This window comes from Corvus moneduloides, chromosome 5, assembly GCF_009650955.1.
Source record: "Corvus moneduloides isolate bCorMon1 chromosome 5, bCorMon1.pri, whole genome shotgun sequence".
Taxonomy (NCBI): Eukaryota; Metazoa; Chordata; class Aves; order Passeriformes; family Corvidae; genus Corvus; species Corvus moneduloides.
In genome coordinates this window covers 42,489,597-42,495,596 of record NC_045480.1, presented here as the reverse complement: position 1 = coordinate 42,495,596, position 6,000 = coordinate 42,489,597, and the positions used below count along the sequence as shown (strand labels likewise).

The 6,000-nt window shown below is 40.2% G+C and overlaps 1 long non-coding RNA gene across 1 annotated transcript in view; it reads right to left on the bottom strand.

The window, feature by feature from the left end:
• Nucleotides 1-426: 426 nt before the first annotated feature.
• LOC116444627 overlaps nt 427-6,000 on the bottom strand; it is a 111,309-nt gene continuing 105,735 nt past the window's right edge. Inside the window, exon 5 of the long non-coding RNA XR_004240413.1 lies at nt 427-627. This is a non-coding gene — a long non-coding RNA (uncharacterized LOC116444627). The remainder of the gene's footprint in view (nt 628-6,000) is intronic.

Below are 6,000 nucleotides of genomic sequence, written 5' to 3'. Positions count from 1 at the left end.
GAAAATTTTAAGCCCGTTCCTTTCTGGCCCACACAGGCTCTGCCCAAGGCGCCATTCCTACAAAAATTAGGCTACTGTGAAATTTATTGCCAGGGTGCAGAATTTACATTGCAATTTCTCCTGTCACAGCTTGGGCTGCGGTCAGATCCCTTCTGCCTGCCTATCCTGCTGCTGCACCCCTTACCCTGGCACAGGCCCTGACCCCCTGCATTCCCCACACTCTTTGCAGGGGCTGGGGACTACTGCGAAGCCCTTTTCCGAATGCTTGAGGAGAGCAAGCCTGGCTGGGAGGTGTTGCAGAGGATGGCTGCTGTTGCTTTTCACCACATTGCTGCTCTTGTGGCCAAGCAAGGGCTTATTTTCTCGCCCCTACAGAAATTCAATGGAGTTTTATGTTTGCATTGTCAATAAACTGCTCTCAGGGATTACCTGTGAAGAGGTAGTCACAAGCCAAGGCAGGTGATGACCATCTCTAGGTTTGTGGGAAAGGACCCATAATCCTCTTCCAAGTGTCTGTGGGGCTCTGCTGGGCTCCACAGTCAAGTATGGCCCAGGTGGTACCAAAATGCTTCCATCCTGTGGGGAGGGACAGGGGCACAGCAAGTCCTGAAGGCATCATCTGAGGAACTCAAGAGGAGGAAAAAGAAAAGGAAATAGAACACTTGGAGGGAGAAGAATAGAAATAGCGAGAAATGGCAGAGTACAAAATAATAAGATTGCTGCAGATAAATAAATTCTTGGTTGAACTTACTAACAGGGCGCTCACTGCCCCTTTGTGCTCTATGTTATTCTCCTTGTCCAAGAGGTCACTAGCAGGAAGGCTTGCAGAAATGATGATCATTATCTGGATATTCATAAAGATCCAGTGTGCTGCCAATCACAGGACAGAAACAGGCTGTATCACCTCTGGGTCCGAACGGAATTAGCCAAGAAAGCTTGAAATTAGCAGTGTGTTCCTTTGTGGTAAAGCCTTAGTCCTAACACTGATGTCATGACTAGCTGAAATTATGTCTAAATTAGAGAAGTAAAAAAGCCCTACTTCCTCAGAGGTGTTTTGCAACTGTAAATGAGGCATAATTGTATCACCTAGGAACTATGATAAACTGTTATTAGCATTTGAGCTGCGTTTCCCATAGAAATCCAGGAGGGCTTTTTACCCTGGATTAAGGGTCCCTCCTGACATTTGAATAGGAAGTGCATATGGAAATGGAGTTGTCCAGGGTGTCACCACCTTGAGGTGAAGGATAGCCTGAGGTGCAAGGGTGGAGAATAAATGTTACTGCAAGAAAAGCTGCTGAATTTCCTTTTGAGAGACTGATAATCCCACAGGCTTCTGCAGAAGCCGCTTTTGATTACCATTGCTGATGATATTAGAAGACATCTCTGGAGTCTGTCCTTTAAAAAATGTTTCCCCAGTGCTACTTGAAAACATATGGGTTGGGAACTGAAGTGAAAAACTGATGTTTTACTAACTCTCTTGGCATGATGGAGGCTTAGAAAATTATGTGCCTGATACTGGGGATGCATTTTTAACAGTAAATGAAAACAGACTACAAAAAATTTCAAAATACTAGATTGATAAATGTAAATGAGAAAAGAAGTTGGAACAAAAAAGGGACTGGTTAAAGGACCAAATGAGAAAAGATGGATTAGACCTAGAGTTGGGGTGAATTGGAGCAGCTTCTTTAGCTTTAGTGGGTCTATACTGAGCTGCATGAATTCATAGAAGATCTAGACATATACTAGCAGTTTATATGCAGGATTGCAGTAAACAAGGTCATTTTCAAGTGCAGCAACATCCTGAGTGCTTTATCAAGTAATAGGGTGGACAAACAATTTGGAAGGTAACAAATCTGAGGGGAAATGAGCAGAGAGATGGATTCAGTGCCAGTGTATTTTGCTAACTCCAGTTACTGCACCAGCAATGCCTGGCTGCAAAGGAGGCACATCTACATGGGTTCCTGAAAGGAATCAGGAAGGCAAAAAAGAGAAGGAAGAGGAAAGGGGAAGGCTCCATGTCCTAGCTGACCAGGCTTTTTCAGTTTAGTATCTTGGGAAACTGGCCTATAGTTACATTATTTAAAACAGAACATAACACCTGGACAGGAGTTCATGCTCTCGTTCCAGTGGTCCTTCTCTGGACAACTTAAATTTCTTTTCAAACAACATGCATTAACCTCCAGAAGATGTTTTATACCAGAACAAATGTGATCTGTGCTTGAGTTGGACTAGGTTGCTTTTGCTGGTTTAGCAGGGTATTTTAAAAAATAAAATTAAAAAGCGTTACTCTGATAATGCTTCAGTGAATACATTAGGCAAACTGCTAGCCTTAAACAAGGTAGAAAACTTCACCCTTTCAGCTCCACAACCTGTGAAAAAATTAATACATTTTGATTGCTGTAGAAGAACTTTTGAAAAAAAACTACTTTGCCAAAGTGTAGAATCTCTTGACTGGGCATGTGGCTTTGAGCTTCCCCCAGCAATTACTGATTTTATAAATTTACTGAAGTAAAAAAGCATCCCCTTTCAGTGCCTTTCCTCTCTACTTCTTTGTCTCTTTTAGTCATCACACACATACCCACTGGAAAAGTCAGATGACCAGCAGATTTTCTGCCAGACAGGTGCTACAAAATTCCTGGTGAACTTCAGGCGATTTTAGTGTGCTCTTAAGAAAAGAGTAAACCCTGCTGAGGATGGCATCCTTCTGCACCACTATGGGCAAGCCCTCAATCAGCTCCTTTTCTGTAAATAAGTCAGATATTTTGACCCCTGGAAAAGATTTTTTAAATGGCAGAACTTATATTTTTGCTGTGTGGTGGCTACAGTGTCTGTTGAAGCAGTAAGGTTCTGCAGCACCCTAAAGAAATGTTAGATCCTAAAGACAGCTTTCATCCTTAGCCACAGTCAGCTGAGATAATCTATTTTTCAGTTTTCCCAGGCCCTCTTTACACTCTCTAGCTAGTAGCTTAACCTCTTTTCCAAAAACCAACACAGCTAAAAAACACTTAATATCACCCTCAGTTCTGACAGAAATCAGAATAGGTTTTGCATTTGTCTACACAAAGAAGTTTTATTTCAGTGACTTGAGGTGTTGGCGTTTTTTTCCAGATGTGACTCAAGCCATGATTTCCCATTGAAATAAGCTTTTATCCTTTTTCCAAGAGATAGATTGTGCTATGAGAAAATTCAAATGATTTTATTCTAGAAGCTGTCTAATTAAATTGAACAATAAAAATTGTTATCCTTTATGACCACCAAGCAATTAAGTGACCTGGTGATAAGGAATTAAGTCAGTCTTCTTCCTTTGAAATGACAGCTGAAATAGGAGAGGCGCTGTTCTTTGTCTAACACGTGCATGCTGGAGAGGAGGCAGAGGGGGAAGGATGGCAGTGGAGTAATATACAGTCAGAAAAATCCTATCCCTGTTGCAACTGCTGAATTGTTTCCCATTAACTTTCCTAAGGGCAGAATTTTCCTCTTTGTGTCCTATCTTCTAGGACAGCCTCATAAACAAACAAGAAAAAGACCCAACAAACCACCTTGCTTCTACTACAATTTATATTATTCCCCAAACTGTTAATCTAAAAAGCTCATTGAGTATATTGTGGTGCCTTTCTCTTTCTTTGATAACACTCAGTGTAAATGACAGTATAGCAGGAAGAGTGCATGCTAGCTCATTGAAGGTGTGGGCCAATGAACTCATAATTGCAAAATGACACAGTGGGGAGTGGATCAGGGACACCAGGTTTAAAACCAGAAGCATCTAAAGTGCCAGAGCTGTGGCAAATTCACCAGCATTACAGACCACAGCCTCTCCATCAAAGACAGCAGATACAGTCTCAGGGCTTGGTGACAATGCGACTGCATAGAAAGTTCTCCCTTTTGCATCACTACAGTTATCTTAACTATAGGAACTTAATTCAATTGGCATACACTTGCTTTCATTCAGTGATAAAAGCATCCAAAGTAACACAATCCAAGATGAAAAAGGGACATGCACAGGGAAATTAGTGATTCTGTTTGGGACATTATATTGGCATAATTATATTTTTTAGAAAAAATTGTGCCCCATCTAAGGCTTTTTCCAGGCCATCCAATCTTTGGGTGGCTGTTGATTATACAGCACTGTGTGATAGGACCATTGTGTATTAAGCATCAGTGAGTGCTTGCCTATCCAATAAAAGTATATACAAAAATCAATTCTACACAAATTATCTCGATAAATTGGCTGAAAGCCTGTAAGACAGTAACAAATGGATTAAAAAAATGCATCTATTTTGGCGTCACCAGTTAGTTAGAGTAAGCTATTTGTCACAAGACATCTCATTGTATGGATGAATGGTGGTTTTGTTTCCTTCTCCCCAAACTGCCCTAACTGTGATCTTCCACTGGACACCCTTTGGAAAGGAAAAATATCACTATCAACTGCCCCTCATTACCTGGTAGAGTCCATCTGGAACAAAGTTTCTGTTAGCCTGCATAAATTTGGTCTTACCATTAATTACTGTAATTAATTAACTTTTATGAGTGGAAAAATATGAAAACAAGCTAAAGAACAAGACACTTTTATGCCAAAGATGTTTTTACAGCAGCTGAATACTGTGCTTTCACACCACAGTTGTAAAAGTTCCTGGGTTTGTAGTTTTCCTTGTTGATGGTGGCATTAATAACTTCTAACAGTGACAGATTTCAGAGTGTCAAAAGAATTAGGGCTGTAGTGTCAGAAATAGGAACCACGCAGCGCAAATGCAGAGCTTTTTTAATGTGTTTAGATTTTAAATCCTTTTAAGGGATAGCATTGCAGGCTTCAAGTGCCCTAGCAAATCATTAATGATAATATGAAATCCCAGCAGAATTATAGCAGCTATTGCACCATGAACTTGGCCATCCAACCATGTAAAAAGAGTCCTTTCCACCTCTGAGTCATTACTCATTACAAAAAAAGCCCATCATCTTTCTACCAATCTAGCAGGGTAGCTGGAGAGACTAAAACTAGAAGAGTGACCCATATTGGCTGTATATCTTAACAAAAAGAAAGACTGGACAAATTCACACAAGAAAAATTCTTCAAGTACTATTAAATGTCTCGAGAAGTTGGTGAGACACAAGTAGCTGCAGTTTGGAAAAGTCCTCGGAGGGAGCATCTCTACGTGCTTGTCCTACTCTCATGCGTGTTTCATAGGCATCCACTGTTGGCTGCTCTCAGCTTCTTCTGGACTTGTGCTCAAGACAGCAACTTCGGGGGAAAATTGTAATTACTGGTCTATTATTAGATACTGTAATTTTGCCAGAAGGCCAAAAGTTACAATAAATCAGCTTTAGTACTATCTGTTGACTCCAAACATGGAAAAGGGCCATGAATTCAGTAGAGGGATAGATAATGTAGTTATATTAGAACACATTACTATCCAAAGTGTTGCCTATTGACAGTTTAATTTTTATTGCATGGCAAAGGTTAACATCTTTAGGTAGTTCAAAGGATCCAAAGGGTAAAAAATTACCAAGAATTCATCTATTCAGCATAGATATGAAGCTATCAGAAAAGACAGTTGGCATGGTTCTAGCACCTTCTGATCAAGATGATAGGTTTGATTTGGCAAAGATTTGGCTTTCATTAATGGTGGACAGACACTGAGGGCTGAAAAAAAGTGCCAGCTTATTATTCTGCAGCTGAAATGTAGCTCTTGGTAACAAGATTCATGAGTCTCAGATTCCTACTGGAAACTGAGCTGTGATTCATTTTGGGAAACTGCAAGAATATTTTTATTTCAGGTTATTTTACTGTTTTACCTAGAAATAATCTACCCAGACTTCTTCTTTTCAATTAAAAAGAGGAAGAAAATTGAATGAAAATAGCAATTGATATGGAGAAAAAAAATGGGACATTTTTCCACCGCTTTTTCTTACAGGCATGGATTTCTCTTATGGGCATCAGACTTGACAGTCTATGCTGGATCCTTCAGGACAATTTAATCTCAGAGGAGATTGCACCTACCCACT